Below are 22,957 nucleotides of genomic sequence, written 5' to 3' on the forward strand. Positions count from 1 at the left end.
TAGGTATGAACAAGGCATGTAAACAGCCTACAGCCAAACAGACAGAAAGACTTGCTTACCAGCATGGCCATCCTCAGGCCCTGCTGCTGGAGGGCAAAAGTGCACATATACTGTTGTGCATTTAGAATAAATGTTATAAATTCTAATGGAAATAAATATGAGTAGGCACGAATGCAATCACAATGTTTGCACGCAAAAACCTGTGTGCAAAATTCACATACACATAAATGTATACGCAACGCTGATGAATCCTGCATACGAAAACACCTCCACAGGCACATACACACATACAAATTCACTGCGTGTTGTTCTCTGAGCAGCTGGTGCTGGCAGAGACAGCTCTTTCAACTCTTCTCCACAGAGACAGGGAACTCATGGCAGTCTGTAAGGCTATCCAGCAGTGACTCCTTGGAGCCCCTCTCCTCAATTCGCCTGTGATAAACTTGTTATGACATGTAATCACACTTAACATTATTAATGTATTGCATCACACAAAGGGCATGGCCACTTGTTTAATCGAGATCCAGACCTCTGTCAAGCAGTCCTTCATTCAAGGCCTATTTGTTTTAACCCTCTAAATTCATTAGGGACATCCTCAGGGCCTATACTGGTATTTTTGCTTATTGTGATGTAATTTTTTGGAGTATTTTCAAATGCTTCATATCCCTAAAATCTGTACAGCCTAAGCTAGATGCATGTGTAAGTCAAAAAACCATAATAATTGATGAAAGTTGTGAAATTGTGCTAAATATAGAATAATTAACTAAATATTTCTCAATACTCAGTATTGTGCAAAGGTATTGTGATGCTTTTATCATTCAGTCCTCTTGCACTACTGACATTTTTGCATCATATTTATCATAACATATTGACGCCATTACAAGCATACAACGTGATGAAACGGACAATGGAAGCCTTAGATTTCTACAGCAAAAAGTATGCAGGTTGTGGCTATTACGGTTTTTGTTTTAGGTTGATATAAATGTATAGGATTATGCAAACAGCAATCTTCTGTGGCCACGACAGGGAATTACCAGGGATATTCCACTGTAATTACAGCAAAATACTATGTATGCACTGCATATAAAGTAAGGTAAGATGAGGTGATGAATTGATGACACGAAGTCTTAGCTCTCTGTTGGAAAAAAAAATCTAGCTATTATGGTTCTTATTTTATATCTGTTTAAACAGAATTATACAAACAGCAGTTAAATAATGAATGCTATTTGACCTCAGTAGGAGGATGGGGCATTTAACAGTGGAACACAAAGGGTTGGTGTTTCAGAGTACTGTAAGACTTTCTGGGTCTGTAGGGGCGGTGGATGTAAAGTGGCGTTTGGAGGGATAAAGTCAGCTGAATGAGGTTACGCTACATTGATGCCCAGTGTGCAGGAGAGATGGACTGGGGTGTTTAGAATTTGACATGGCTAAGTTATGGATCCAACTTGGATCTCGGATCATCCAAGGGTGGATAAGGAATGCAACAAAGTCAAAAGTGAGGTATGAGTCTGGTAGATCAGCACAAGGCAAACCCTGATGCAGTCCTCCCTTCTGGAAGATCGATGCCATGCCTTCAGTCTATCACGTGCACATGTGGCTGGCAAGTTTTTTTAAGGTGAAGACAGAAACTGCAAACCTCCTCCACACCTGACAGCAGCTGGTTAGGTGAGTGGGAGGCACAGTTAGCCAGCAAGTGGCAACAGCAACTACCCTACAATTAATCCTGTCCACTCCAAATGACTTCTTTGCCAGCTCTGAGATAAAAAAAAAAAAAAAAAATTGATGTAGTTGCCTGACCTGAAACAAAGAGCTGTAATTATTTCATGGGTTCTAGGGGGTAAAATTACTGTATTTTCAGCAGACATGTTGACTTGTCATAGAAGAAATGGGCAGACAGAGATTGGGTTTGCATGCACAATTCTAAGAACCTGGCACTGAAATGCACAAATATCAAACAGAGGTGGGAGTAAGTCATACATATGTGAAAGACAAGTTGCTATGGTGAGAATCGAGCAAGTCAGTTCGGGTCTGTGCTTAAAGTCAAGCACAAATCAAGTCATATGAAATTCTGTATAGCTGCTGCTGTACCTTCTCAGCTTTTTGGCCATTTAGACATTAATTAGAAAGCTAACATTTGAATGGCTAAAAGGCTTAGTGGGTATAGCTAAAGCTGAAGCAGTTATATGACTTGCCTACCATACCTACACATCAACTCCCTTTGCCCCTTAGTCTGGAAAATATTAAGTGAGTACATAGCTAGCTATTAAGTTTTAGGTTTTAAAAGAGGCGGTTAAGGTTACTGGTAGGAGGCCCTGTGGCACACCTAGAACATGCTTAAGGAATCATATATCTCATATGGCCTGGGAACACCTTGGGTCCCACAGGAGGAGCTGGAAAGCTCTGTGGGGAGAGGGACCTCTGGAGTACCTTGAGTACCAACCTGCTGCCCCAACGACCTGACCTCTGATACGTGGATAAAACTGGAATGGTGCTTGGTCAAGGTTAGGGTGTACAAAAGGTTTCATCCAGTTCTGTACAAAACTGCTCATAAAGTTAACCGGTCAAAGTCACATATTTATAGTTTCTTTTCATGACAGAGTTACTGAATAAAAAATGTTTGTGGCTTTTTTAAGTATATACATGCTGAATATTATAAAAGATAGTGGCACTTAGTAACCTTTGAAGGGAACTTTAATGCAAAAACTGATACTGATTCAGTCTGTGTAATTGGAGAGTCTGCACACTCACACCCAATTTCCTGTACACTTAGCCACTTCATGTGTCTTGGGCAGATTGGATTGCTGCTCCATATCAAAAACTCCAAGAATAAATGCAACCAAGTAGCCTTAGAGGAGAATTGAAATCCAATTGCCAACCATCTCAAGAGGTGCTTAAAGATACAATCCAGTTAGATGTTAAAAATGCTGTTATAATGCATCCGCCTGACCAAGACATATATGGCCCCATTTACACTTTTTATTTCAAGCGTCTGCTATTCAGACAAATCCCAAAACTTTGCCACATTTATTTGTCATTGTTGGCCAGATCAAGATCCGTCTATGAGGCCTTCATACAAATAGGGGTCGGCGCTACTAAGGGCCCTGACACACCAAACCTGATTCTCATTTTAAAAAAAACATTGCTTTGACAGTGCTTTTGGTGAAAATTCATTACTCCAAAAGCCACCTTTTGCTTCTGCATGAAACATTGTTGAATGGTGCGAGGTGGGAATGCAGCCAGACAGAACCAGTCGAGCTGTAATTATATGCTTACAGACGGCTAAACGGACAAATAGCACATGCTGTGTCATTTGAGAATAACATCACATCCGCATAAAACACGGCAGGACTGTGTCAGGTTGAAATGCTGCCAGTAACAATGTAATATAAGGAACACAAGGATGCTTATGGTGCGAGTGGGAAGGGTGACTGATAGGTCTAACAAACCGAACTTTCATACAGGAGTCCAGAGTTTGAATGTGATGTTTTTTTTCTACACCTTACCATGTGCCTCCTTCCCCTTATGCTAACCATAAGTGCCAGCATGTACATTTGTTGACATCCTGGCATTGGCTGCCATGTGCTTCTGTTGCCCAAACATAACCCGTGCAGCATTATGCCACCATGTGCTTGTGCTGACATGATGTTAGCAGCATCCCGGAGCGTAAAGAGTAGATGCAAAAGGTTGCCTAGGGCATAATATATAGTCGTGGAAGTCCACTGCAAAGTAGCAATATGTTAGGACTTCACCATGGGCCAATATCAGGCCATCAGTGAGCATCTGTTGCCCTTGTTTTTGCAGTGTGTCCCTCACTGTTGGCCCACGTCAGCCCCTGTCAACTTTTTTCTGGATGATTGGATTGAGTTAGCACCGGAGCCAGTGGAGCTGATCGGCAGTGCAACTCAGTGCACAAAAAAAAGAGAAACAGAAGTGAGGAAAGTAAACAAATGGCTAACTTCAAGAAGAAGTAAGACTGAAACAAACTTGTTTTATATGGTAAGATATTTTTTTAGCCATTTTACTCTGATGCAGAAGCAGTTTACAATTGTTAGTAAGAATTGTGACTTCTTTCAAGGATATGGCAACTGCTGACAAGATCGAAGCTATATAGGCTGTTCTAAATGAGCATATCTCCTTATTATTGCCCAACATTATAGCTTGTTTTACTTGGCTCTGCTCCACTCTTAAAATCTGGGCAAAACAGGTTGGCATGGCTACATATCGGTGTGGACTCAAAATAATGTTAGGTTCAGGCTGTTTGTTGGTCATTAATAATTGGTTAGTGTGGTGGTTCTTAATTTTTTTCTGAGATGCACCCCTTATGTCTTGCCGAAAAAAGTTGGTGTGTTGTTCTCATACAGCTGTTCACGGCAGCAGATCACTCTCTGTTCCTACAGGTAAAAGTGATGGCTGTGATAGAAAGTGTCGTGGAAGAGAAACAAAAAAAAAATCAAACATGCTAGAATTTCTGTCGCACACAGCGTTGTCTACAATGACACATTACATAAGATAAAACGATTGACTGTTGCAACGACACTTATTGTCATTCACGATCTGAGTTGACATCATAGGATGGCCGTGTCAGACTTTAATCAGGCTAATATTGTGTAGTCCGAACCTGGCATAAGTGTACAGAAAATCGGGGCATAAGTGTAGTGCGGTATCAGTGTAACTGACTGAATTATTATCAGTTTACAGAGTCCCTCTTAAGGGTGACTTAAATTGCAATTGTCAGCCACGACATGAAAGTGTGAATGACATCTTAGAAAAGACTGCTCCAGTCATATAATAAACATCTATAATGTTTGGTGAGAAACTGGAAGAAATATAAATATAATGAGAACATACAAGTCCTCAATCGATGTATTTAAGTAGGGCGAAGATTAAAACCCACAGCCTCAGTGTGAGGTTGCCTGTCACAAAAATCTCATGCATTTGTTGACAGCTCCACTTACAATTAAATTTAAACATATAGTGACGCAATGTAATTAATCTGATCATTGATTACGATTATTATGCGATAGATTCTTTAGCATTAAATGCTGTGAGTGTGTGTGCACTACTTTTCTACAGTTCCTGCTGTTTGAAGATTTATTTGGAGCCATTTTGCTCTGAAAACATCATAGATGCTAAACAGGAAAATGCGGCCATGGCAAATGAGATTAAGCTAATTGTTTATTCCTTGGGGTTTATATGAATAACATTACACACAAGGTTAATTATCTCAATAAAGTACGCTAACATAATCGACAAAGATCATGTCTTTGATTAGCAAACAAGAGTTCTGTTGCTTTATTCCAATTAAACACATGATAAATGGCGTGTGACAATCTGCTGGCTCCGTTCACTATGTTTACACAGGAACCCTCTGAACCTCTTTTAAAAATCGCAGTTTAGCAGTGACATACAGTATAAGTCACAGGCTTTACAACTGACAATAAAGTCACGGCTCATAAATCATTATGTCACGCCGCAGCTGTTTTGCTGTGTGCTGTGATAATGACTTATATTCTGACAGCGGGCGAGAAAAAAATGTTGGCCATTTACTGACTATTCATTAACATCTCAAAATGTAGTCAACCCTCTGCAGCGGCACTCAAAAACAGATAAAATGTTCTGTCAGTCAGCGTTTGTCAGGAGAGAAACTGAGACACATGACAGTGCGGGAGGATACCTAGATGTCACACACTTCCACCTCTTCCTTGAGTCATTAGCATCGGTTTGTGATGACAGCACCTGACACATGACAGGCAAAGGCCTTCTCTGCCGTTCATCCCAGGAGAGCACATCCGTCAACCAGCTGACTTGACTGACTCACTCACTCATACGCTGACTAACTGGCTGACAGAAGATCCTGCAGTCGAGGGCTGCGGCACTACACAGACGATAAGCGAAGAGGACAAACAAGCCGCAGACTGGAGGCGAAGAGCCGAATGGAAGAAATTGGCACACTGCAAACTGCTCTGTTTGCTTGGAAAGTAGCCTACGCTGCTTCACACCAAAGCTGGAGCCATTTGTGACCCTGGTGACACCCTCCCACACCGCCGCTGCTCCGCTACAATCCCCCTCCAAACTTGGAAAGTCAGAAATAGCAGCAGAAAAGGGTAGAGAGGCAAAGACACTGAAAGACTCAGAGAGACTAGTGGCGCTCTGTGCTAGCCTGCCAAGTGGCACCGGTGCCACTGCGCAGGGAGTTGGGTGCCAAAGCTTGTCAAACACGGGGCACCCATCCAATCCAATCCAGTGGCAGAGGGGAGTGCTGGCTGTCAGTCATGTCACCTATATAAGAGCCGTCACTACTCGCCGCTGCCAGGCCGTAAAAGCACCTGCTATCGAAAAGGTCCCTTTGTGGCATGAAGACACAAATTGCAGGTGCATGTTCACATGGGGGGATTAGATTACACTCACACTGAAGAGGCCGTACGTTTTGGTGGCGAAGAAATACGAGCGCTGAACTTTCAACTTTCTGCACATTCCTTCCGTAACAAACCATACGTCAAGACCGCTGCATTTGTCCTACGCTATAAATAAAAGGAGGCTTCTTGCTGAACCAGTAAATTTCATGGTGCACAAAGTTTATATGACAAATGTGTCTCGTGATTGTAATTGGGGTTGGCTCGCTCGCAAAGGCGCTTTGTTCTGGGTATTTACTGGGAAAAAGCACCTGAGGGATATAAAAGGAGAGTTGTATTCTCAATCGGGCACAGAGTCAAGACAAGAGTGTTTGTGTTCCTGTGTGTGTGTGTGTGCATGCAGATGTTTCTTGATTGGGTTTGGACTGGGCCTACCTGGGCATGATGTGTCTTAATTGTGTGTGAGTGAGTGTGAGTGTGTGTGAGTGTGAGAGTGTGTGTGTGTGTGTGTTTGTGCTCAAGTGCATGTATTTGCATAATCATCTTCAACAATGTTTCTCATTGTCACAGCAAAAGACAATTAACATTCTCCACACGTTTAACACCCCCCCCAGATAAATAAGTGAGATGTCCAAGAGAGATCATTATCGGAGAGGCTCTAAATCGATCCATCCTAATTAATTACCTGCTTGATAGATAGGAGTGAGGCCCGTCACACTCCAACGGCCCAGAGAACAGGACCGGCTGTTCAAATCCCACACGCTATACACACAGACAACTAACAAACTGTACAGACAAATGCACAGAAGTGTTGCAGTCGACAGTAAACTAAAACTATCGATTAAAAAACATTTTGTTAACAGAGAGTCTGTTTACACCTGGCATAAATAACGCATTCATTTGGTGTCTGAAAAATCCTAAAAATGAGTTGCCAAGTGGGAAAATTCACAAGTCGGAACAACAACTCAGAAAGTTTGCAGTTACATACTCACAAACATGGTGGGCAAAAGTAAATGTTTGGTTGAGGGTATGTGTAGAAACGTAACTCCAGCTGGATTATTTTAAAAGCTTCTACATGGGTACACCAGTTCAATCATGAGGACCAGAGATGAGAGCCATTCAACGGTTTAGTGTTCTTTCATAGGATTTCCAATTAAATATTTGATGAACACAGATGATTTAATAGCCAAAGGGCTGATGAAAGTAACACTCAGTTAATGAAGGTACTCTAATAAATCTTGATCAAAGCACTCATTCACCATTAAACAAAGAAACAGCATTAACTACAACAAATATCCATAATTTACTCAAATAATGCATCAGGTGCACAGTCAACTGGAGGAGATGGACCACACCACATGCAAATCAACATGCAACAAACAATGGAAGAGACTGAGAAGGCCCTGACGGTTTAGTTTAAGTCCCACCCTACTAGGACTGGGCAGAAAGACTGATTTTCAACAGTGAACGTTTTAATGATTGTTATATTGCATATCAAACCTGATAACAAGTCAGAAAAAGCAATATTTTAGTGGCTTTAGAGAATGCACTGGTGCAGCAACATCACTTTTCACATGACCACTGGAACGAATATTGTTTTTTTGAGCCAAAAACATCTTCTTTGTAGCATCCATATCGTTGCCACATTACGCCACATTAGAGTATATGAATGCAGCACAAGATGTGGTCTGTATCTGAAAATCTTATCTTTATCTTGTCTCTTATCTTAGCTTTAGATGTCGTCCTCTCAGCGTAATCAATTCAGAAAATAATCTACTCTACACGGTAAAGGCAACCTTACTCAGCCCAGCTAGCTCCAGCCATGTTTAGTCAAGTCAGTCAGATCTGCCTAACTAATATGCATAGGCTATTGATTAAGGAGGTGGAAGAAGTGTGTCCACACACTCCAACCTGACAGGCTGCCTGTCAGGATGTCAAGGATCCAAATGCACAGAGGTGTATAATCCCAGCTCCTTGAGCTTTGTGACCAGCCTGGAGGGAACTATGGTGTTATTCACTGAACTGTAGTCAATGAACAGCAATCTCATTTAGCTTCCAGTGTGCTGGGTACTGAAGAGCAGATGTAATCCTCGACCGGCTCCTCAAAGCTCTTCATCATCATAGAGGTGAGCGTGAATGGGCGTCAGTCATTCAGGCAAGCTGGTCCTGTTTTATTGGACAAAGGAATGATGGTTGACTTCTTGAAGCATGTACATCAGACTGAACCATGGACAAGTTGACATTATTGTGGGCATTTTAGATGTTGCTAGTTGGTCAGCACATAGTCTGAGGACCAGCCCACTGATACCATCTGGTCTTGCTGCTTTCTTGGTGTACATACACTTGAAAGCACCATCTGACTTTACCTGCAGAAGGGGTAATATCTGTGAAATGTGCACCTACCCATACATTAACCTCTGCTTCACCTGTATTTGCTTGTTGGCCTCAAAACAAGTTTACAGTTGTTAAAATTGCTTGCTATAGACACATTAGCACAAGACATAAGGGGTGACTGGCTGTCACCAGTTCAGTGTCTGACCAAATGTCCCCTTCTTTTCCTGAGTGACAGCTTTGAATAATGGCCAGTAAAAAGTTTTTGCAGAGCATTATGATGTCACAGTGAGGTTGATCTTTGACCTTTTGCATATATAATGTCAAGACTTCATCATTTTATCCTGTTAAACATTGGTTTGAAAAAATGTGGACAACCAAAATTTTATCAGTTCATTTTTGGGTCTAAGATTACGTTTGAGCCAAATCTGAAGAAATTCCATCCAGGTGTTCTAAAAAAATGCACTCAGAAGAAGGGGACAGACGAGGTTACGGTGACCGTGACCTATGACAACCAAAACTCATCGTTTGTCCAAGTGGATGTCTATGGCAAATTTGAAGAAATTCTCCCAAGGCATTCCTTAGGTATCGAGTTAACAAGAGTGGGATGGGCGGACAGACAGACAACCTGAAAACAGAATGCCTCCAGCCACAGCTATCGCCAGCACAAAAGCATCCAATTTAAGCCAACAAGTAGCTAAACTAACTCTAAAAAAAACCCCAACCCAATAAGAACAGTTAGACCTGTTTTAAAAAATGAAAAAGTATCATTACACCTCATGCACAAACTCATTCAGGGCACACCTACAGGCAGTCTTGAGTGCCTTTATCGGGGTGTACAATGTGTTCTCAGTGTAGCCGGACACGCTGCCTGTGTGGAGTGAAGGAACCTCCACACCACCTCCAGAGCACACAGACAGAGAGCAGCGAATCCAATAACTTTTCATTTTCCCGCTGAAAAGAACTCCGTTTCTCCTCTGTAATCCTGTCTGTGCAATGATCCCTACCTTTTTTACCCCCTAACACTTCCTTAGCCAAAGACACGTACCTATGAAGAGTATCAGCGGGCTCATCTGGGAGCTATCTGGACGACCAATGTCACATTAAAACCCTGCTAAGCTCTAATTATATAGTGTGTTAAGAGAGTGGCAGATGAAATACGGCCATACTGTAATCTGCTGCTGTACCGGGACACTACGTCAGTGGGAGGAAAAATAAGAGTGCAAATGTGAGACATAAACCAGCTCAAAATGGTTGAGTTCTGCTGGTCACATCCTCTCAGTGTGCTCTCTTGTAAGTGTGTGTGTGTGTGTGTGTTTTGTGTCTCTGGGCTTTTCCTTTGGTTTCTGGTGAGACTATCTATCTGCTGCCCTTGTATGCTCAGTTTCCCCCACCTCACTCGTCCCCTTCATAGACCAAAGCAATAGTTTCAACGTTATTTTCTGGAAAGTGCAAAATAATGCACTAGGCAAAAGTCTCTCTGTGGCTCATCATAAAGACAATAAAGATCAAAGCTTTAAAGTGGAAGTGAAATCTGAATTTTCTTCACATATTATGCATGTTCTCAAAACTGGACACCACCTTTTTTGAACATATTTGTTGAAAAAGTATCTGAGCTTTTTGCCTCTGGGTGGGTATTTCCCAATACAGATGTTATGTTACAAGAGCTGATGTTAGTAGGAGGCACTCACGTTATCTCAAGGCAAGGCCATAGCCATGGAGCCATGGAGCGGGGGTCCCAAAAGTAGAAAATTTCCATAAATATGCCATAAATAAAAGCTACTACTGTCTACATCAATTACACACATGGCACAACATAAATGATTGACATTAATCGACTGAGTAACTAATGGACAAAGGAACCCTGATGTCACCCAATGATTTGTGGACTGCCGTTTTGAAGCCCTGAGTTTGGCATTTTGGCCATTGCCATGTGGTTTTTGTGACCAAATTTGGACAAGATGCTGGTGCTGTGGAGGAATGAGGGGTGAATCTGACTCACAGACAACAAACAGCCCGTCACTAAAGCAGCCCAGCCTTCAACTATCAACATTTAAACAGTTGAGTCACTAATAAGTAAGTAATACTCATACAGTTGTTATGGATGCTGAAAATTAGCTAAATAATTATTTTGTATCAGGCTGTAAACATGCTTACTTTTGCGATAAAGTTGGGCAATTTAATATGCGGTCTGTTACGACCTCAAGTTGACATTTATGGAATTGCATTTTTTTTGCACTGCCAAATTGGTGTCATTTTTCTGCCTTGGAGAATGCCACTCGTTGATACTTTACCAGTTACACTAGGCTTCACGTGGGAAATCTGAAAGATATAACGTAATACATATATTAAAGTTTTTCAATATGCTCGTTCATTGTGTTTTGTTCTGGTATGGCATCACTTAGGAAGACCACATGCAGAACTGCAGCACACAGTAATACTAGAACTGTTGTTGTAATAATGGCAATTTGTTTTATTTATGGCTTTTATTAAAGGAATTTAGCGTGGCTCTAGTCTTTTTGTGACATTACCCACATGGGTCAGTCATTGCTCACTCCTCGAATCTAGTTTAAAAAGTGCAGTGATGAATAAATATGGTTGATCAGCAAATTTGTCAAGCTCCAGATATCATTGCCAAAATGATGCTGATCAATAACCAGGGGTGGCACGGGGGATAGCTTCTGGGATCACAGCCCTGATTGTTTTTTTCAAAAGCCTCAAATCTATGCTATTCCCTAAAGAAATCTAATATATAAATGAGTAAAGTTATGTTGGCATAAAATTCAAGTGCAGATAATTGAGGACTGCATTTACTCTGCATTATTGGAGATCCTTGATTTGCAATTAGAGCAGCTCAGATTATTATGGCATGGATCCAAATGGAGCAGATTTGTCAGCTTAACATTTATTCTGTGAACTCCACTCCGGCAGAGTTGAAAAAAGTAGGTTTCAAGATCAGTAATGTTGTTTACGTCAATTTGCTACCCTGACTATGTTATGCAACTTAAAAATAGTAACATCAGACAATGTTTCGATCTTTTAAGGTGGCAGGAGTGAAAATTAGTCATCCTCAACATTTGTTGTGTTGCAGTTTCAGAATGACGAACACAGTTTGAGAACATAAAAAGAGATACAGATACAAAACAGGATGCAGGGACTACAGGATGATTTTTCCTTGGCAACCATCATGATTTTTATTCAAATGATGAACAGATTTTTAGCCATTGTATTATCTCAAATGGCTTGAAAAATAGCGCATATTGCTGCTGTAAATGGGGGAAAAAAATCTGCCCTTACACTGGTGACTCTCTTTATGGCCATCTGAAGGCAGCAGGTATCCGTTCCATCTGCAGTCGACAGATCCTCTGATTAAATTTTGTGCAACCAGCATCAGACTGTTGTAAAAAAACACACACAACACCCCATGCTTATGTGCACATCAAACATGTCATTTTCATTAATTATTCTACACTGTTTATACTGCATATCAACAGGCGTGTTGGACCCTGACACACTGAGAACCGTTCACACATTTTCACGAAAAACTGTTAATCACTCGCTCCACATATAACTCCCGTCTGGACTGTTTTTTCTGATGCCACTCCGTGCCCAAGTGCCTCACAGGTGCAATAAGGGAGCCTGGCCATTAAACTTCTAAAAGTGTGTTTGGCACGCTCCTGATGCACTTGGCAGAGTGCATGTGACTGTGATTCGGCAGCATTGTTGGGTTTATAAGAATAGAGTCGACTTGTGGAGGTAAAGAATGAAAAGAAAACACATTTTGCAGAGAAATGTTGACAGTTGCTGAGTCTGAGGACAGACCGGATGGAGATCTGAAACAGGATGCATCATACATAACATGTTGAATAAAACACCACAACGAAAGTGGTAATCAGCCCACTCTTGTCATTGTTTTCTATCATTTTTCTTTTTTTGTGTTGGTGATTTGCCATGTAAAGAGGGGAATATTTTTAGGTTTTTAACAATTTTGAGATAGAGGTTATTTTAGTAACCACAGTTCCCTGAAACTTGAGACTACTATATTGGTGGTAGTGGGATTTGACAGTTACTATAAAGTACAATGAGAGACAATATATATATGACCATTCTCATTATTAAGCTGTCAAATAATGCTGCTTTGCTAGTGATTTCGATGTAAGATACCAGCGCCATAAGCCCCCTTTCATGGCTGGATGGAACCTGTTGCAGCTTTATGATACGCCGCTGGACCATGTAAGGTTGAAATGCTGCCGGTAACAATGTGATATAAGGTGCACAATGGTCCCTATAAGCCGGTAGGGAGGGGCAGTGGATGGGTACACCAAACCCCAATTTTCATTCAAAGGCCTGGTGTTCATTTCCTGTATGAATGTCAAGTTAAATCAGGATTTTTTTCTAAACCTAACCATGTGCTTTTGCTGCATAAACCTAACCATCTGTGCCTTTGTTGCATAATCCAAACCACATGCTTGTGTTGACGTCCTGGAGTTGGTTGCTGCATCCTGGAACGCCAACAGAATGCAAGACAATACCCAAAGCATAATAAGGAGACATAGAAGTCCATTGACAAAGTGACCATATGTGACGATTTGGGATGAGAACATGTTTTATATATCCCAGCTTTTATTTTGTGGTGCACTATTCCAGATGAGAAACATGAAGGTGAAGGCAGCAAACCCACTCTGCAGTGCAGTATAATGAACAAATAATACTTCTACAGTGGTACAACACAACTATCAGTTGGATGCATGGACTGAGTTCACATCAATGACAAAGTGACTAAAGGAAATTGGGGTCTAATTAAATCTTGAATCCCACTAGTAGAGGAGAGTCTGGAGGTTCTGGAAAGGTTAGACAGAGCGACCACGCAGTGACACAACACTGTGCCATGCTTGATCAGCTCTCATTACAGTTGTTCTTGCACAGCGGGCTTATAAACATGGCCACAGACGCAGGATCACACACACACACACACACACACACGCACACACGCACACACACACACACACACACACACACACGCACACACGCACACACACACACACTCCTGAACACTCACACCGGCAGATATAATAACCTGTGGCCTCATTTGCATACAGTTTATTGCAGACTTGTCATCCTTCTGCCCGACACCTCCTGCCTCGGCTTCTTTACACAAGAATTGGCGTCAAGCTGCGATCGCTCATCGCACATCATCCAAATCACAGGAAGTACCACAACACACTCACTTGTATACACATAGACAAACAAAGGACAAACCAGGCAGAAGTAAATCAAGCATCGGCTTTTAAATGAGGTAAATAAAAACCAAGAACTGCTTTCATGATAAAATGCATTACAGTAGCTGTCTTAATAGTCAAAATGAGTTCATCTCCTTCATGTTTCTTCATGTTCTTTTTGAATCTTCTGAAAAACAGGCATATGAGTATGATCTCTGCCAAGGATACGTGCTCCACCGAGAACAAGATGCAATCTTGATCCGCGGCTGATGTAGTTTAAAATGTCAATTTTCAGCCGTTATCAAGATAAACACAGAGAGCGCGCGGTATCGTTAAATGATTTAATTTCATGGTCTAATCGGTGTGGATTTCATGGACAACACCAGATCCGTATCTGAACACATCTCGTCTCAGGCTACCTGCTCGGATCAGACAATCGCTGTTTGAATAGTTCTTGATTGATTAAATTGATTTTCTGATTGTCATTAGCAGTTCAACACGTATGAGCCGTGAAAATGGATGACCTTCATTTTGAAGGGAAGAAAATGTTGGATTAGATAAAAACATTGAGGTTAGACTGGCTATCTCCTCCTGCCAACAATCAATAGATGCAGAAAGTGATGGAGGCTTATTACTGATGAAAGTTGAAGGTGGAAAAGAAAGCCAAGATAATCCAAACTTGCATTTGTGTTTGCTCTCTTGCAGAGGAATTTGACAGATCCTCAAAAAAATCTAATCCTTGAGGATGAGTTTAAAGTCTTCTTCTAAGTTCCTGGTTGAGCTTTTTGATGTGAGCATTAGCATTCAGGTGCTGGTGCTGCAATAATGTCAAAGGTCTCCATCTGAACTGCATGACTAATTTAACAGAGGTGCGACTTCACTAAAAAAGACTCTGTGCCATAATAGCTTCCAGTCAGTTTGCTCAAAAGAGACATTGATCTACATTTGATCTACACTCCTGGTGGCCCCAAGGACTTGATTCCTCAATAACTCTGCGCTGATGAACTGCCTAATTGTGTCATAGTTGACCCCAGACTCTATTAAAAAGGCATCCGACCCCAGCATTGAACAGACGCAACCTTCCCTAAGCCTCTGAGGGAAACAGAAGATGAAAATCAAAACCACAGTCCTCCCAGGGGAGATCAGAGCTCTCTAAGAAGTTGTAGATAGCTGTTGTGTTGCTTCTCTTTTCAGGATTGAGATTTTCACCTTTGGAAATAAGCCAGAGGAGTTTCCCATGGCATTAAGAACAGGTGGTAACACACACACACACACACTTGACTGTCAGCACACTCGCACACACTTCCCTTAATATCCCCCACTCTCCAGCACTGTCACCGCCACCACGTCAAAGCCGAAGCATGGGGGACAAGAGACGAGACAAGAAGGGTAATGGAGGGATTGATGAGGAGGGAGAGCAGAGGGCAGGAGGCAGATGGAAAAGGAGGGTGAGGGAGAAAACTGTCAGTCAGGAATTGTGGGAGGTAGGGAAAAAGAGAAATTGAGGAAGACTTACAGCGAGAGTTCTGCTACTTTTTCTTTTTCTTGCACGGTGGTAGCATAAAGCGCAGGATCATCAAGCTTCAAACACTACCAGGAGTCAAATGAGGACAATGAGGTGTGTGCAAATGTTGGGCACTTCAAACACTCAAGAGTGCTAGAAATATCTGTGAGTCTGAAGGTCACTGCATGCCTTTTGCACTGGCTAATGTGCGATAGCGTGTGCCAGTGCAAGCCTCCACAATGGCATCAGTTTGCTCAGCCTGCCAAATGCGATTGGCTCCTGTGTGAGCAACATATCTCATTAGCTGGTGGTTACTCAGAACAATGTTGTTTTATCCAGGTATAGAGAAATATCATTTAATAATGATATTCTCTATCTGCTTCTCAGTGGGTAAAAAAATACTGGGTTCTGTCAGTGAACATAGTATGTAGCCTCCATTTCAACATAAAAAACATGCTGTAGGAAATGTGGATAGACACAATAAGAATGATTACACGTATATATACATCTAACCCAGCTAACTGATTTTATTCCGCGAGTAGCAACTATGTATCTCTAAATCAAAACTAAAAAAAAAAAAAAACTACAAAAAAGTTCTAAGTGTCTTCAGACAGAATGGCAAGTGAACTTAAGAGGCGGTGCGATTACATACAAAGTCAATGGAAATACGCAATTAAAAGGGAATTCATCTGGGGCAGCGTGAGTTGAAAGTGTTTCAACTTGAGCGAAAAAAAAACTCATGCTTATCCTGGGGCTTTATGAATCTGCTTCTTAAATGTACAGAGATGAGAGGAAAAAGGAGAGACTGGAGGGAAATAACAGAAAGAAGCGATGTTTCAAGTGAGTTCAGACAGGCGGAGCTGAACACAAACACACACACACCCACACACACGGTCAGTGCATCGGTTATTACTGTAGCTAGCTCACAGCTCGTGTTTGTACAGTTGGAAGAATGTCTGTTTGTGGACGAATAACATAAATGGTCCAGAGTTCAAATTTTGCTCTCTGTTGAACGACAATGGAGATGTGGGCCTGAAAACCAAAAAAGCATTTCCTCTCACGAAGTCCTCTGTTTGGTCCGAAAACACCTTAGAAATGTGCCAGTTAGCCAAGATTGATGAGCAATTTCTTGCTGAAATTTTAAAAGGGAAATGTCCGCAAAGATGACGATTTTTGTATATTAGTTACATTTACAGTAGACACAGCACTTAACAAAAGTCTAACGACAACATAAAATAGCAAAGAACTCCTATAAAACCACACTCTGCACCACTATGAATCCAAACACAGTCCAGCTCTCCAACCTAATTAGGCATAAAAAACCAAAGGTAACGTCCCTATGGTCCGAAGTCCCACACACAATTTAGAAGTTAAACCTTTGACCTTAGATCTAAGCAGGTGCAGCAAGTCAGCAATATTCATCTTTATTTTATTCACTTTTTGATCCTCTGGCTCTGGTGACCTGATCAGAATCAAAAGCAGTTTTTTTTGTTTTTTCGCCAGCTAGGTTTTTGCATGCGAGAAATTTGCCTTAACTATTACAATACACATTGTAAGAGAAAAGAAACAAGTGCTGTAAGGACAAGAATCATAAATAAAAAGCAGACAATGTACAACAACATGTCAAAAATGTGTTTTAAAATGTCAAGAGCTGTACAGCTTTGTTGTCCTTGTTTTAAGCGGTATGTCTATTCTGTGTACATTGAGAGCAACTAAAAACTATGTCGACGAAGCCGATTCTGATATAGTGCTTAAAAGTTTGTGACATGTCCCCTATGCAGAGATTCTTGCCACACTGCGTGGGTGGGAGCAGCTCCACTGCTTGTTAGGGGGCATAGTTTGAGGTGATATTATGTTTACAGCGAGAGGAACTCCATGCCTCACAGCTCCCTCAGCATCAATGGAGAGGAAGAAGAAGAGGGAAAATGCTTTTCTTTCACTGATAGAACAGGCGATACACTTCATGAGCACAGCCTATAGAGAGGGAATGAAGTAGGAGAAAACAATGTGTCACCATGAGAGGCATAGATGAAATCTATCTTTTTTTTCTAATTTCAAACAAAGGCATATGGGAGGTGTGAAAATAAACAAATGCTTATGTGTGATATATTGGCACACTCTCTTGTTATTTCACACCTCTCATCTCTAATGGTCCCAGCTGTTCGGATAAAGCTGTCTAGACACTTCAACACCGTGAGTGGGATTAGTATCCGCTGCATTGCACAGGTTAACGTCAGGTTCAGAAGCAGCTTCCAGTGAATGTAAGTATTGTCTGTTGGGGTGTTCCGGCTCCGTGCTGAGGGAGCGCTCTGCACAAGGGACACCACAGAGGCCAGCTGGGGTGAACGGCCTGACATAAGCCCGGCTGGATCTGGTGCATCAAACCTCTGTGGCACAGCAATGGAGACAGCGCCCTGGTCTGCGTGCAGCGTCCAGAGAGGAAGCGCTCTCAAATGGAAGCGCTGGCTTTTGGATGCCATTAATTTGCGGTGACAGTTTGGCTTTCGTCGGACACAGTGCTGCATAAGAGAGGTCGACCTTAATATCGCGCTCGGCCTCTTATTTTATGTGCTTGGGAAAAAAAGGAGGGGAGGGAAGTGTCTCTCTTTACATACATTTGGTTAAACAGCAGCTGGCAGTCAGCCGTAATTATACACCTAAGCCCGTGCATTATTTATGCCACCTTTTAAAATCCATTAAAAGTCATTTGGTCTCCTCTAAAACCTGTCATTATCGATTGACTTTACTGTAATTGCTGCTTTAGGCCTTCAAAGATTTTCTGCCGGGTGATTAAGGATGTAGGCACGGCTGCAGGAGTGTGCAGCGGACATACGCTAATCAAGTCACTGTAAAACTCGCAGGCTCAAGTAGTATTTCACCTGGTGGTCTGCAGCCGAGGCAGAGGCCTGGATTCAGTCTCTGATTGGAGTGGATGGAGGTTTTACAACTCCAATCGCTCAGACTTACCGCGGCGCTTCTTCTCGGCTGATGATTTGTACACTAATAAGGCTGTGGTTAACTTCCACAGTATCAGCTACTAAACTTGAATCACATAAATCACCCCTACACTGCAAAAAATGCACAGTGCTGACTTTACACTCTGATTTTTTATTCAAAAAAACAAAATTAGCTGCTCAGATCTCTCTGTCTCACCCTCTCTGTTATGGACCTGCAGAGGAGCTTGAGTGAGAGAGAGTAATCAATACCGACATCATTAGCATGGCCGTGCTAGAGCAGCTGTCTCGACGCTCTGTGTTTAACATTTAACGTCATGAGTCATTGGAAATTGGGGGGGTATATTAATTCAAAAGCAGGTCCAGCAGCACAGTGAGAGGCCACCCGGCAGCTCAGTGATCTAAAGCTAAATGGGCTCTCGATTGCTTTAGTATGGTTTTTAACTGCCAAATGATTGAGTGCGAACTGAGTGCGGTGACGTTTGAGGACAGCTGTAGGTGTGCGGGGTGGTAATGATAACAGATGTGAGAACATCAGACTGCTGAATAGTTCCTGTGTATATAAGTGAGGTGATATATCCACTTTACCAATGTCCTTTGGCACTGAAGAATGATGTCACAAAAAAAATAATTGCACATTCATTGCAAGCCGGAAATAGAGATGCTCTTGATTCATTTTGCCTCTGGTAACTGAAAAAAAAAAATCTACAGCCTCGAGAGCAGGTGTATGAGGATGCAATGCTCAAAGGGATTTTACTTTTTAGTTTTTTGGTCCTTTGTACTCATAGTGACGTGAATGTAAAAACTGGCCTAAATATTTTGACTAAGAGATGTCTTTGGTAAACTTTGTACTTTTTAATAACACAAGACATGTGTGTGGCAGTATGACAGTACCTACAATTACAGACATAGCAACATACTTACAGACATAAAGTTTAATGTGTCTTTGATTATGATGCAAGCAGAAAAGGCAAAATGTTACAGGTTTTGAAATTCACAATGATTTTGTGTAAACAATGCATCCTAAGATGACTGTGGTATGAAATCCAAGAAACATAAAGAGACATAAAGTGATGCACTTTACGTAAAGTTATTGTGGTAAGGTTTACGAAAAGAAACGTGGTTCCAAACACTGGTCTCTTGTTTTGCATCCCATCAACGGTCCCCACCAAATTTCTTACAGGACTGCTTCCTCCTTTATTCTTTACTCCAGTGTGGTCATGTGATTGCAGCCTTCCAAAATATGTTGATTATGACCAAATTACCAGCTCATGTTTATGTGGGATATCTATGAATTTTAGTGCATTCCTTTCCGTAGGAAAATGTACACACAGTGCATTTGAGCAGCCTGTCTGTACTAAATGTTAAGGCAATCCATCCAGCGGTTGTTGGAGCATTCACTTTTAAACCAAAAATATCAACCTCACTGTGGTGCTAAATGAAAAGTTGAAGATGTATTTCACTGCTGGAGAGATGTTCTGTTTACAAAACTGAGCTGTCTATGCACTAGAGAGACGTAAATACTTTTGAAATTGGTGCTAAATGACCAGAGAAAACAGAGGAAAAGGAAAAGGTTTCTGGCATTTGCTTTTGCTCAAGAGGTAGAAAACCCACAACTAAAAGATTGCACTGCTGTAATATGAGTACCCCTCAAAAAACAATGTGGCAGCCGGTTGGTAACAAACAACCTCGTGTTACAGTTAAACAGTAAGCTAAAATATGCTCCTGAAAACATTTGAGGCAAGAAATCAGCAACGCACCAACAGAATCTTGTTTTACCGTTCGATCTTAATTTTAGCAGCCTCCGTTTCTACTATACGGGAAAGAGTAAAGTGCCCACTTCTTGCTCACAAACTCTCGTTTTATGGCCGAAAAGTGCACTAATATGTTTCTTAAAATATTTAGCGCAAGAAATAGGTAATACAGTAACAGAATTTTGGTATATATGTAACCAGTGGTGGTTAGTGATGTCTGTGTTGTGTTTGGATGATGAAGCGACAAGGATATCTTTGGAGGCAGTCTACGTTTATTCTGGCAACTGACATCAGGCGAACAACACAGATCCTCCGTTCAATATGCCCTCAAACTTCAGCTCCGTTTTCATGAAGCACATTAGCAGAAAGGGGGGACATTTTACAACATATCGAAAATATACACTCGCAAAACATACCCGACAACAGGCGAACAACACAGATCCTCCGGTCAATGTGCCCCAAAGCTTCAGCTTCTACACAAATTAAATAATACAGCAATATTTCAGCATGTTCACCACACGACAATATTTTTATCAGCACTGCGTAGTTTAACTTTTTGCTTTGATATGAACTGTGCATGAAATACTTTTTAAAGATCTGCCTTTCTGTCTACATTTAATGTGATTTTTTTTTTTTTGTTAAGTTTTTATTTTCAATAATTTGGATGTAGTAACTTCTTGAACATTGTCTGGATATGCTCCAGTGGTCGAATCGTGACCTAATGTCCATTGTTTTTAACCGAACCAAACAGGCAAAAGAATATGCAATCCAAAACAAACCACGTAGAGAAATCACAACCTCAGTATTTGTCACTATAGGTACCTTGGAATAACTATCAGTGAGAACCCATCTTGGTCATTACACATCACCACCCAGGTTAAAAAAAGCACTGCAAAGGCTCTACTTTCTACCGAATCTTAGGAAGGCGAAATTCCAGAGCAAGATCCTGGTTAACTTCTACAGAGAAGCAATAGAAAGCAAACTGACTCGAAACATTACAAACTGGCATGGTTTGTGCACGGCCAGAGACAGGAAGGCTCTAGAGCGGGTGATTAAAACTGCCCAGAACATCACTGGTTCCCATCTACAGAGCATCAGTGACCTCGGTGAAGTGAGGTGTCTGCACAGAGCCCAAAGGATACTGAAAGACAGCAGCAACCCCAGTCACAGTCTGTTCACCCTGTTGCAATCTGGGAAAAGATACAAAGTATCCTCTGCTGAACCATCAGACTACGAAGCAGCTTCATTCTCCGGGCTGTGAGACTCATCAGCTCCTCTTTCAACTCTAAAAGATGTAGCAGGAGCAAGGACACATTTTAATTTAATTTTTTAAACTATTTAAAAAAATGAGTAATGAATCAACCTTGTACCTTGTAAAATCTTTGCTATGGTCTTTTCAACAATTCTCATAATGAAATACTGGATAGTGAAAACCACTAAAATTTACAGAGAGGGAAACATCCATTTTCTGGTGCACTGCTTGCAACTCCTAGATGCATGCAGCAAGAGACAAGGGGTCTCTCTGAGCAGAGGATTTACTTTTAAGAGTCACAAGCCAAACCAATGGTACACACAGCTCTAGAGTCACGTGTGACCCCTCACAGGCCTCATATGTATCATCTCAGAGTCCAATCTCATACTACTTGTATAAGCAAACTTTCAATCTCGTTCTTCTCCCTCAATTTCCCTTCAAATTCCTGGTTTGGTTCAAACTGCATTGCTCTACAACTGAGAATCAAACTGTGCTTTGTTTCAGGCAGTAAACACATCAGATGAAGCTTAATTGGGCACTGGTTCAGAGATGACAGCATATGTAGCAGCCACCTGAACAGAGTCCAGGCCAGGCCTGGGCTGGGGCGGGTACAGTGGGGGGTCTATACACCAGACTCCCATGGTACCAGCAGATGGCTGAGAGGCTGACCAAGTATGGCGATTCAATCTGCTGCTATTATCCAAGGTGGGCCAACTTCCTCCCGCCAGCAGGTTGTCTCTTTCATCATGCGCTCGCTCTCCAAAACTAATGTCTCCTGTGTGTATCAGCTGTGATGTTGTATAGCTCCTGTGGGTGGAGAAATCTGAGAATTTCTGAGTCATGCTCACAATTGTGGGAATAGCACTTCATTGCAAATGAAAATGAGGCGAGCTAGTAAAATCTTGAAAATGATGAAGAGCACTTGGGAGCCTAGCAACAAGGGCTAATTTCTCCCAAAGATTTCCATATCTGTGTTTGGGGGGGAGATGATGAATTTGAAATGTTGAAAGGAAATAGTGGTTTGATTAAATCATATGTGCAATGGGACCGCATGTGGATCCAATTGTTTATGTGTGTTATTGTGTCTGTATAACTGCAAATGTGTGTGTGAGCAAGTCTGCAGGAAATCTTTCAATTGCTTTCCACAAGCCAAAAACTGAGTATCCTGGCACTGATGCCACAGAGATATGAACTCTTGTTTGGGTATACAATTAACTACAAATTCCCTAATTGCAAGCAAAGGCTAGAAAATACAGTATTGTGATGGTTAGCCTTCAGTTTCATACTTAAAAGTCCAGAGTGTAGGAGGATTTAGGGGGATTTAGTGGCGTCTAGTGGTGAGGGTTGCAGATTGCAACGTGCTTAAGCTTCTCCAGGTTTAGAATCCTTTAGTGTTCATTGTTCAGGTGGTTTTTGGCAGAAGCACATTGATCCACAGAGGTCTCTTCCACTCCATAACAAACAAACCAGGTGATTATACGTGCTAAAAACACTGAATAAAGTAGTTTCACGTTACAAATCAGTGATTCTCTGACACTATTTGGCATGTTGGAGACAGGCCAATAGCCGAACACTGGCCAATCTGTGCTC

At 41.6% G+C, this 22,957-nt stretch overlaps 1 long non-coding RNA gene across 2 annotated transcripts in view; it reads right to left on the reverse strand.

Moving 5' to 3' along the window:
* LOC148190017 (uncharacterized) overlaps positions 1 to 15,541 on the reverse strand; it is a 33,650-nt gene extending 18,109 nt beyond the window's left edge. For both annotated transcript variants that reach the window (XR_015776290.1, XR_015776291.1), the window contains exon 1: positions 15,420 to 15,541. This is a non-coding gene — a long non-coding RNA (uncharacterized LOC148190017). The remainder of the gene's footprint in view (positions 1 to 15,419) is intronic.
* Positions 15,542 to 22,957: the final 7,416 nt, after the last annotated feature.

This window comes from Plectropomus leopardus, chromosome 3 (genome assembly GCF_026936395.1).
Source record: "Plectropomus leopardus strain MGB_pleo_1.0 chromosome 3, ASM2693639v1, whole genome shotgun sequence".
Taxonomy (NCBI): domain Eukaryota; kingdom Metazoa; phylum Chordata; class Actinopteri; order Perciformes; family Serranidae; genus Plectropomus; species Plectropomus leopardus.